Source organism: Aegilops tauschii, chromosome 6 (genome assembly GCF_002575655.3).
Source record: "Aegilops tauschii subsp. strangulata cultivar AL8/78 chromosome 6, Aet v6.0, whole genome shotgun sequence".
In the NCBI taxonomy this organism is placed as follows: domain Eukaryota; kingdom Viridiplantae; phylum Streptophyta; class Magnoliopsida; order Poales; family Poaceae; genus Aegilops; species Aegilops tauschii.
Window position 1 is genome coordinate 11139796 of NC_053040.3, and position 11759 is coordinate 11151554.

Below are 11759 nucleotides of genomic sequence, written 5' to 3' on the forward strand. Positions count from 1 at the left end.
TTCCTGAATGTGAATGGCAGCTTCCTCTGGATCTGGAGGAAGGTGGGTGTTCCATTGGTGCAGCAACTTTGCCCGACGTCTGAATGATTTGAACCGGCGAGCCATCTCGGCATGGTCATGTTCCTGGTTATGAGCCTTGCACCAACGCTCATAAAAGGCCGATAGGGCTTCATCCGATTCAAGGTCCCTTTCCTTTTTTTGAGGACCTTGGATACTACTTAGTCCATGGTGGAGACACTCTCATCTCTCATTACATGTTTAGCGTCAGTTGGGTCGTCAGCGATCATTCTGAAATCGCCGGATCTTCTCGCAATGGCGGCGAGCTCATGGGCCAGCTTGTTCTTGCTCCTGCTAATGATGCTGATTTCCAAGCAGGAGAAAGTAGAAAGCTGCTTCCTCGCGTCTGCTAGGGTTGCGTGGCAAGCTGGCCTACTGATCATGCTGGCCTGCAATTCACGGCAACACTTGAGCAGACAGTCTCTAGTATCTATCATCACCTGTCTATTGAAAAGCTTTGCAAATTCTGTCAGCCCCAGCAGAGCTGCGGCATCTTCATCTTCTTCCACTGAACTGCATCGGGCCAAGCGCCATCCAATGGACATGACACGGCCCATGTGGTCCCTAGCCATAGCGCCTCCCCATGTGTCACCCGTTTCCCGTAGAAGCACTGCATCGGTATTTAATTTGGCCTTGAATAACGGGGGAGCAGCCCAATGATTGGGCACTGGAGGAGATGGCACTGTCGGACTGACTAGGGACGTTGATAGTTTACCTTTGTCCGAAGGACCGGCGGACCGGCCGAAGCTTGGGCCGGTCGCGCTCACATCGTTGGATGAGGCAGAATCCATCGCCCCGCTTGCTCCACCACGTAGCACTGCCCCCCCGCACCTACCTTATCTCTTCAGCAAAGATCTTTCGCATCCACTCCCTGCCACGACGAATCTTATCCTCATCTCTCTCGCGTCTTCCTCTCCTATCCACACCTTTCGAGCACCCCACGCTCAACTGCTGTAGATGTGGCCACGGGCGACGGCGGCCACCGCGCCCAAGCAAAGCAGCAGCAGAGAGGAGACGGGCAGTGGATTCAACCGGCGGCGGGGAGACCCGGGTTGGTGGAGCTGCATCCGCGGCGAGGGGAGCTACAAGCGGCTGTGGCTTGAGCTGCATCCGACGGCGCTGCCTTGTGCTGGCCAGTGCTGCAACCAGCGCCGGTGTGCGCTGGAGACGGCGGCGACAAGTGCTGGAGAGCCACGGTGACCGGCGTTCAGGGGCGTTTGGAGCCACAGCGACAGATTTTGTTTCCATCGTCTTCTTTTTTGCTGGAATCAACCAAATGTCAATTTTGCTACCACGATGTTTGGCTTTTGCTGGAACCAACTCAAATTTTTGCTACCATGTTTTGTTTGGTAGAAGCAGTGTATCAAATTTTTGCTACCATCATGTTCGGTTTTTGCTGGAACCAACCAAAAAAATTGCTACCATGTCTTTGGTTGATAGAAGCAGTGTACCGATTTTTGCTACAACCGTTTTGACTTTTTGCTACTATCGACTTGTCAATTGCTACATCTGTTTTTCATGACGCGCCAAGACTCTCGACTATGTGCTTTTTGCTGCAACCATTTTCATTTTTGCTACTGCGGTGTTCACTTTTTGATACATCTGTTGTTTGTTTTTACTACTACCATGGATGCACAGTCAACGGATTTTTTGGTTGTGTTTGACGGCGGCGAGCGTCGGCGGTGAGATCCGACAGCGAGCGTCAGGGGCGAGACAAACGGCGAGGGGTCTACGATGTGGGGCGGCAGGGGCGTGGGGGAGAGAGAGGCGGCTGCCATGTTTTTCTCGGAGGAGGGGGCCTGCGAGGGGTGAGGTTCGAGGGGAACGAAACCGATCGTACGGTTTAGACGCGGTGGGATCCAAGGGCTGCGCGGCGACCGGCCGAAATTTGGGCCGGTCGACCGGCGCCTATCACTGCCCTTGTCCGAATCCTGCACAGGATCGCATGCAGCAGCCAGCAGCTCATCATGCAGCATAAGAGCAAATATAATAAGGTTGCGTAGACAGCTTGTAAGAGTTTAAATATTATATTTTTGCTGAATTGAATGAGAGTGTAAAGAAGCAGAGAACGTCGTAGGTCTCTCGAGGTGACGGTTTCGTGTTAATATAGGCAGGGGCATATCCCTGATAAGCATACAAGTTTGTTGAGATTACATCTTGAGGTACAAGAAAAGTAGAGATAAGATAAAGATGAAAAGATTACAATCATATACTCTAACAACCCTAGACCGAGACTTATCTCAACACAACCGGTGCGTGGTGCGCCCCTTGGAACCTGACCATTATGTTGTTTAACACCCTCCCATAATCACAACTTGGACAAGTTGAGATTACGCTTAAATTCTTCAAAACTTCTAGTAGACAAGGCTTTAGTGAAGCCATCTGCAACTTGATCTTGAGATCGAATGATCCGAATGTCCAGCTTCTTTTCTGCAACTCTTTCTCTGACAAAATGAAAGTCCATTTCAATATGTTTTGTTCTTGCATGAAATATTGGGTTAGCAGAAAGATAGGTGGCACCCAGATTGTCACACCATAAGCATGGGGCTTGTTTACAGTGTATCCCAAGCTCTTTCAGCAATGACTAAACCCAGATAATTTCTGCAGTAGCATTTGCTAGTGCTTTATATTCTGCTTCTGTGCTGGATCTAGACACAGTAGCTTGTTTCTTAGCACACCATGGGATTAAATTTGGACCATAGAACACTGCAAAACCGCCTGTTGAGCGCCTGTCATCAAGGCAACCTGCCCAATCAGAATCAGAAAAAGCGCTGACAAGTGTTGATGGTGACTTGGTGAAGGTGAGTCCAACACTGAAAGTGTTCTTGACATATCTAAGTATGCGTTTTGCAGCTGTCAAATGTACTGTAGTGGGTGCATGAAGGAACTGACATACTTTGTTCACAGCAAAGGAAATATCAGGCCTAGTCAGAGTTAAATATTGCAGTGCACAAACCATACTTCTATACCTGGTGCTGTCATCTTGATTCAAGAGTTTTCCTTCTGTTAAGGATAATTTTTCGGAGCTGGACAGAGGTGTTGGGGCTGGCTTGCAACCTTGCAACCCTGCTCTTGTTACAAGGTTAGTTCCATACTTTTCTTGGGATAAATGAAGCTCATCTCCATTTCTTTTTACCTCAATGCCAAGAAAGTAGTGCAAGTCTCCTAGATCCTGAAGAACAAACTGAGTTCAAATTGCTTCATCAGATGAGCTTGTGACAATAATATCATCAACATATATGAGTACAAATATAGAGATATTTGACTTGTTGAAAATAAACAATGAGGTGTCAGACTTAGAGGGGGCAAACCCAAGTTCTTGAAGCTTTGAACTGAACTGAAAATACCATGCTCTAGGAGCTTGCTCTAGTCCATACAAAGCCTTGTCAAGCCTGCATATGTGGAGGGGTTTTTGTCTGTTTTCAAACCCAGGAGGTTGTTTCATGAACATTTTCTCTTCCAGAACACCATGAAGGAAAGCGTTCTGTACATCTAGCTGGCGTAGACTCCATCCTCTGGATACAGCAATAGACAAAACAAGATGAATAGTAGCAGCCTTTACAACAGGACTAAACGTATCCTCATAGTCTAAGCCGTACCTTTGCTTGAAACCTTTTGCAACTAGTCTAGCCTTATAACGGTCTATGGTGCCATCAGATTTCTTTTTAATTCTGAAGACCCATTTACAATCTATCACATTTTTACCTTTACCTTGACGTGCAGGAACTAAGTGCCAGGTTTTGTTTTTGTGGAGCGCCATGTACTCATCTTCCATAGCCTTCTGCCACTTTGGATCGCCTAAGGCTTCTACAACAGTGTGTGGTATAACTAGTTCATGTGAGACACAAGCAAGTCCAAACTTTGCTAAAGATTTGTAATTTTTGGGTTGAGTTACTCCCCTCTGAAGCCTAGTGCGAGGTGGCGAAGAAGCATCCACAGAAGATCCAGCGCCAGTAGCAGTCGCAGGCCTGCTGGGCGAGGACGCGCATGCCAGATCTTTTGTGGCCGGCGCACGTGACGTAGAAGGGGAAAGCGCCGCAGAGGATCCCGATCCCGCATCGGTGGCAGGCTCATGATTGGCCAATGATGGAGCTGTCGGGGCAGGATCTGCGTCAGGATCCGCATGGCAGTCTGCGCCCTCATCCCGTCGTGACGTGCGCTGCGTGTAGCAGCGAGTGTCGGCGCTGAACCGACCAGGTGCGGGCGGTTGGAGGTGACGCTGCGTGGCGCTGGCGGGTTGGCACGGAGCGGTCGCCTGGCGGTCCACCGAGCCGCTGTTGTCGCGGGGCGGCGCGGGGCTCGGGGCGGATCGGCCTGACGCGGTCGGCGCTGATCCCGCGGGGGATAGCGCGCCAGACTGGCACAGGAGGGATCCCGAGGAGGATGCGCCTGGATCCCGAGGCATATCTGCTTCGGTGCTGCTAATGTTTTGTCCAGGGAGCATAAAATGATGATTTTGGCTTATTTCTTCACCATTTTCTGCACAGTTTTTTTGTGTTGCATCACAAAACTCAAGGCCATCGTTAGTAAGAGGATTAGATAGCAATTCATCATCAGTTTTTAAAGCATCCCCATTGTCTCGACCGGTGAGGTGTGAGGGTAGAAGAAGAATCTCCTTTTGGAGAAGGGCTCCGGCGTTTGGGTGAAGTTGTGCAAAAGGGAAAACAATTTCGTCGAACACAACGTCACGGGAGATATAGACACGTCCGGTCGATACATCAAGGCACTTCACACCCTTGTGTTGTGGACTGTAACCCAAGAAGACACATTGTTTTGATCGGAACATGAGTTTACGATTGTTGTACGGCCGAAGATTTGGCCAACACGCACACCCAAACACTCGTAATGATATGTAGTCTGGTTTTGGGTGAAGGAGACGTTCTACTGGAGATTCATTGTTGATGACCCTACTAGGGAACATGTTTATGAGGTGGACTACGGTGAGAAAAGCCTCATCCCAAAATTTCAAAGGCATGGAGGCAGCAGCGAGCAAGGCCAAGCCGACCTCAACTATATGCCTGTGCTTGCGCTCGGCTGATCCGTTTTGCTGGTGAGCAGGGGGCATGACACGTGGTGTGATGTGCCAATTTTTTGAAAGAAGGAGTTGAGGTTTCTGTACTCCCCTCCCCAATCAGATTGGAGAGCTAAGATTTTGCAATCAAACTTTCTTTCTACTAGTGCTTGAAAGTTGTGAAAAACTTGAAACACATCAGATTTCTTTTTGATGAGATAGATCCAGGTGTACTTGCTATAATCATCAATGAAACTTATGTAATAGGTGTGTCTACCAACTAAAGTAGGGGCAGGACCCCAAACATCGGAAAAAATGAGCTCAAGAGGTTTAGTGGAAATGCTTGTAGACACAGGGTAAGGTAACTGATGACTCTTAGCACACTGACATGAATCACAAACTGTTTCACGATCACGCTCACCAACAAACGGGAGCTTATTCTTTTTAAGCAAATGTTCGTCTAACGAAAAAGATGCATGTCCTAATCTATCATGCCACCGTGTTAAAGAGACTTTGGTGACACCATAGGCTTGTTTATTCAATCTCCTAAGCTCCGGAATCAACGGGTAAAGCCCTCGAACGCATCTACCTCGACACAGGATTTTCTTCATGACCTGATCCTTGATCAAAAAGAAAAACGGATGAAACTCAAGGAATACATGGTTGTCAATGGCAATGCGATGAACTGAAAGGAGATTTCTTGAAGCACTAGGAACATGCAAAAAAAATTCTTAGACGGATATTTTTATGGGGAGTTTTAAGCACTGAATGACCAACGTGGCTAATGCTCATACCTTCTCCGTTGGCAGTGTGAACTTGATCTTGCCGGCGATACTTCTCACGAACTATCACCTTTTCTAGCTCGCTGGTGACGTGGTCAGTTGCGCCACTGTCCACATACCAGTTCGTGTCGATGCCATAGGAGCCATCTGCTGCGCTTGCGACCTTCTCATCTTGGGACGACTCGCCGTCGTCTTCATAGCGATACCAGCAATCGCGTGCGGTATGGCCTAGCTTGCCGTAGATTTGGCATCGCGGTGCGTTGGGGTTGGCGCGAGGTCTGCCACCGCGGCGACCCTTGTTGTTGTTGTTGAAGGGTCGCCCGCTGCCGCCGCCGCCACCATGAGAGGAGTTGCCACCGCTACTGTTTCCGCCTGCTGGCGGCTTGCCCTTGCCGTGCGGTGGTCCGCGGTAGCATGAGGAGCCGCCACTGCCGCGGCCGCGGCCGCCACGAGCGACCACGTTTGCAGACGACTTGAAACCCCCGCCGACGTGTTGTTGTAGAGTGCGAGGCGCTGATCAAAGTTGCTCATCTGAGCATAGAGATCATCGAGGCTGATGGTGTCGGTGCTGGCATTGTTGGCGGAGACGAGGGGCTGGTACTCCATGTCGAGGCCGGCGGTGATGTAGGAGACGAGCTCATCGTCATCGAGGGCTTTCCAGCGGCTGCGAGCTCATATGCGAGTGCCCTCATGTGGGCGAAGTAGGCAACAACAGATTGCGTCCCTTTCTGCGCCGTGGAGAGAGCAACTCGGATGTTGTTGACGCGGGCTCGAGATTGCGACGAGAACATGTGGGCAAGAGCTGCCCAGAGCTCGTGCGGCGTGGCGATGGAGGTAACCTGCATGAGGACCTCTTTGGTGAGAGTATTGAGCAAGTATCCGAGTACCTGCTTCCCTTCTCTGAACCAGATTGGATGGAGAGGGTTCGGAGTCTGCTCTTCTTTCCCGTCTTTGTCCTTCGTGGTGAGGATCTTGACGGGTTCCGGCATGGTGCCGTCGGCATAGCCGAAGAGGCCAGCCCCCCTCAGCTGCGGTGTCACCTGCGCACGCCACAGTACCTAGTTGGTGCGGGTGAGCTTCTCTGCAACCTGCCCAAGGGAAGCCTGGACGGCACTGGAGGAGGACGACATGGCTGGCGATGGGTGTTTTTGCTAGATGTGATGGATAGAGGTGGCTCTGTATACCATGTAAAGAAGCGGAGAACGTCGTACGTCTCTCGAGGCGATGGTTTCATGTTAATATAGGCAGGGGCATATCCCTGATAAGCATACAAGTTTGTTGAGATTACATCTTGAGGTACAAGGAAAGTAGAGATAAGACAGATGAAAAGATTACAATCATATACTCTAACAACCCTAGACCGAGACTTATCTCAACACAACTGGTGTGTGGTGCGCCCCTTGGAACCTGACCATTATGTTGTTTAACAGAGAGAAAAGAGAAGCGTGTTGTAGATTTATAGCCGGCTGTGGCACGGCTCCAAGAAGTGATGTGAGAGTTTATGGTGGAACATGTTGTATCTCTACAACAACAACCTCACAGGCTCTATCCCAGTAGAGCTTGGTGAGTTGGTAAACCTGAATTAGTTAGACTTGTCTGTGAACTCGCTGACGGGGCCAATACCCAGCTCGTTTTGGTGGAACTCAGGCAGCTCAGGGGCATAGTGCTCTGCTTTTCCTTAACCGGCTCACCTTTGCAATCCCACCAGAGATCGGCAACATGACGGCATTGCATGTCTTGAATGTCATCACCAACCATTTGGAAGGTAAGCTGCCAGCCACTGTCACATCACCTACGAATCTCCAATACATCGCCCTGTTCGATAACAACTTCAGCGGCACCATACCGGTGCAAGATTGGCAGCGACAACTGGATTCCTTTTTGGCATAATGACTGGACAAGCAGAGGACGAGTACTACACCCCTTTCCCACATTATACTCTTTCGCCAAGAACAAGTGTTGCAATGTTGCTATGCAATATGCTGACAGGGAATGACACGTCCAACTGCTCCCAAACCTCTATGTCATGTTCACTCAAGAAGTACAGTCATTGATGGACTATATACATGACTCGCGGCTATGGGACACCGGACATGATTGCAGAGTCTCTTCAGTTTTCTGAAGAAGGCACCGCTTATTTTTAGAGCCTGTTTACCTTCAGAGGAGTCATGTGGCCACTCAATGCTTTTGTCTGGGATCAAATCGTATGTAACGCCCCAGATCTGATGCGCCAGGTGTCTTCCAGTTATTCGTCGTTGTTGCCATGTCATTTGCTTGCGTGTTGCATTTTGCCATGTCATCATCTGCATTTCATCTGCGTGTTTCCAAACTTGCATCCGTTCGGGTTCCGCCGGTTCTCTCCGTTGTCCGTTCTGAGCCCCGATACACTCTCCCACGCACCCGCCGCCCCTCTCAGACCTTGTTTCGTGAGCGGGGGGAAAACGTTCTCGGAATGGCCCGAGATTTGCCGAGTGGCCTTGGCATATCACCGGCAGACCACCCGTCAAATTTCGTTCCGTTTGGAGGTCGTTTGATGCCCCAACGGTTAACCGCGTAGCCCGAAAGCCCCCTTCTCTTTGCAGCCCAGCACCTCTTCTCACAGCCCACCTAACCCGGCAAACCCCCCTCCATGCTCTCGGTCGTTCGATCACGATCGCGTGGGCGAAAACCGCACCCCATTTGGACTCTCCTAACTCCTTCTATCTATAAATATGCCCTCCCCGTCCAAATCGCTGTCCAAACCCTAGCCCTCTCCCTCGCGCCGCCGGACATGTCCGCGCCATCGCCGGACACGTCCACCCCCGCCAGCCACGTCGCCCGGCCAATCCCGGAGCGACACGTCATCGCCGCCGTCGCCCGCAGCCAACCGGCGCCCTCCACGTCGCCCCCTCTCTCTCCTCCGCCGCCAGGGCCCGCGGGGCCCGAGCTGCCGCCGCCGCCCAAGGTGCCCCGCGGACTCCGCCTCGCGCCTCGCCGGTCTCCGCCGCCCCCGCGCCGCCTCGGCTCCCGCGCCTCCCCGCGCCTCCTCGTCGCCAGCGCCTCCTCCGGCGAGGTCCGGCCCGGATCCGGCGCCCCCCCCTCGCCGGCCCCCGCTCCGGCGACTTCCCCTTCCCCGTCTCCGGCCATCCTCAGTTCGCGCGCCGTCCCAGATCCCGATCTGGAGCAGGTTGACCTCGAGATTTTCGTCTGTCCTGTTATTTGCATATTCTGGTGCCCTGTTCTACGTGCCATAACTCCTTGCATATTGCTCCGTTTTGTGCGTGTAATATATCAAAATGTTCATCATGATGTGCTCTTAATTTTGATCCATTGTGCCATACTTGTTTGAGTTCATCTTGATGCCCTAATCATCATTGCAAGAGTGCTATATGATGTTATCTGCTGAAACTTGATATAACCTGCTAATTTGTCTTTTTCATTGCATTTTGTGTGTGCATCCTATGAGCCTGAGGTCTACATGTGTTTTGAACTACATTATTCCATCTTTACAGGGGTGCTTGTTTTGTGTTTTTGTGATATGTGTGGTGACTATCACAAGCATGCAAAGTAGCCTCCATGATGTTGCTGATTTCTGTGACTTAGTAATTTCTGCCAATTCTGTAGCTGTAACATTGTGATGCCCTGTAAACCTGCTGCTACAAGTCATTCTATGCATAACCTGGAGATTTTCACTAAGGACGTTTTGTTATAAATGTTATGCTCTATCCATCCATGCCCTTGGTTGCATTTATAGCCAGCTGCACCTTACTGTTATCATGCTCTAAAATTGCTAAATAATGTTGCTGTCAGCCTGTTAACATGAAGTTCAGTTTTGACATGTATTTTTCTAGTGATCCGTGCACCCTATGAACTTGATCTTGCCATGCTTAGCTTCATATTTATGCCTTCTGGCCGTTGGTTGACTTCACATGCCATGAAATGCTCTGTGGTGAGTGGTTCAAGCTCACCAACATGTCTACTTATCATTATTGCTGCCATGCGCTGTTTTTTTTCTAAGTCTGAATCTGTTTATGAAACTTGCTATGTTTACATGTGTGGCATCATATCTTCTGTGCCTTTTTGGCTCATGTTCAGTAAGGGACATTTGTTGTATGCTTTTGAGTAGAATCATGCCATGCTTTAATTTGCCATGATATATTGCTGTAGCATGTCGTTTGATAGCTCTCAACATTGCAACCTGATGTTATTTCTGCCATGTCCTGGAATTCTGCCAAGTCTGTGAATCTGTTATTATTTGCAATCTTGCAATGTCCTTTTGAGTATGTTCTAGTGGTTTCTGGAGATAGCTCAGTGTTCATGTTTTGTAATGCTTTACCTGTATATCATTGCCATGCCTTTTGTTTGCATGTTGAGTTGCTGTAGCATATTGTTTTGATGCTTGGTAGATGCCTAGTTGCTGTTTTGGACAGATTGTTGCTATATCTTGTTTGGAGTGTATGTGTTGCACCGTTGCTCCGTTTTGAGCATGCTCTATATGAAACTTGCTTCGTTTTGCATGTAGTTTCATATTCCTTGTTGCATCCTTGTTTTGAGGTGTTTGCTTGATGATTGAATGCATTTTGCATCAATGCCAGGCTTAACTTGTTTTGCTCATATCTTCTAGGCCGTAGCTCCGAATCAAATGAACCTTATATGTAACTTGACTAGAATTTCGTGTAGATCATCTTGGCGCATCTTAATTTGCTGTTTAACAACTTGAATATAAGGTTTATTCAGTTCTGGACCAATTTCGAAATTTGCATATGAGGACTTACCGGATTTGTTATATGTTGTTTCCGGCCTCATTTAAACTTGCTTTGATGTGTTGCTCTTGTATGCATCATCTCTTGCCATGAGTAGCTTTCATGTAGCCTTGTCATGCATCATACTTGGTTGAGCATCATGCCTTGTTCATGTGTGGTGTGTTTACCATGTTGTGTGCTTCTTCTCGATAGTTCCCGTTTCGTTGCGATCGTGAGGATTCGTTCGTCTACGCTTGGTTCGTCTTCGTGGCTTCATCTTCTTCATGGACTCGTTCTTCTTCCTAGCGGGATTTCAGGCAAGATGACCGTCACCTTGGATCTCATTACTATCATTGCTATGCTAGTTGCTTCGTTCTATCGCTATGCTACGCTACCTATCACCTGTCTATCAAGCCTCCCAAATTGCCATGTCGGCCTCTAACCTTTGTCACCCTTCCTAGCAAACCGTTGTTCGGCTATGTTACCGCTTTTGCTCAGCCCCTCTTATAGCGTTGCTAGTTGCAGGTGAAGATGAAGTTTGTTCCATGTTGGAACATGGATATCATGAACTTTGTTGGGATATCACAATATCTCTTATATTATTAATGCATCTATATACTTGGTAACGGGTGGAAGGCTCGGCCTTATGCCTGGTGTTTTGTTCCACTCTTGCCGCCCTACTTTCCGTCATACGGTGTTATGTTCCTTGATTTTGCGTCCCTTACGCGGTTGGGTGATTTATGGGACCCCCTTGACAGTTCGCTTCGAATAAAACTCCTCCAGCAAGGCCCAACCTTGGTTTTACATTTGCCTCACCTAGCCTTTTTCCCTTGGGTTTCCGGAGCCCGAGGGTCATCTTTATTTACCCCCCCCGGGCCAGTTCTCCTTCGAGTGATGGTCCAAACCGAGCGATGTCCGGCGCCCCCTGGGCAACTAGGGTCTATGCCAACCCGACGTCCGGCTCATCCGGTGTGCCCTGAGAACGAGATATGTGCAGATCCTATCGGGATTTGTCGGCACATCCGGGCGGCTTTGCTAGTCTTGTTTTAACATTGTCGAAATGTCTTGTAACCGGGATTCCGAGACTGATCGGGTCTTCCCGGGAGAAGGAATATCCTTCGTTGACCGTGAGAGCTTATAATGGGCTAAGTTGGGACACCCTTGCAGGGTATTATCTTTCGAAAGCCG

General features: G+C 49.4%; 1 long non-coding RNA gene and 1 other non-coding gene across 2 annotated transcripts; one reads left to right on the top strand and one right to left on the bottom strand.

Moving 5' to 3' along the window:
- Positions 1 to 843: 843 nt before the first annotated feature.
- Positions 844 to 5026, top strand: LOC141025469 (uncharacterized). Its single transcript, XR_012186970.1, has 3 exons — positions 844 to 2858; positions 2965 to 3139; positions 3781 to 5026. It is a non-coding gene; the product is annotated as an uncharacterized lncRNA (long non-coding RNA).
- Positions 5027 to 6365: 1339 nt separating this feature from the next.
- On the bottom strand, positions 6366 to 6504 carry LOC120967625 (small nucleolar RNA Z247). Its single transcript, XR_005761351.1, has one exon. It is a non-coding gene; the product is annotated as a small nucleolar RNA Z247 (small nucleolar RNA).
- Positions 6505 to 11759: the final 5255 nt, after the last annotated feature.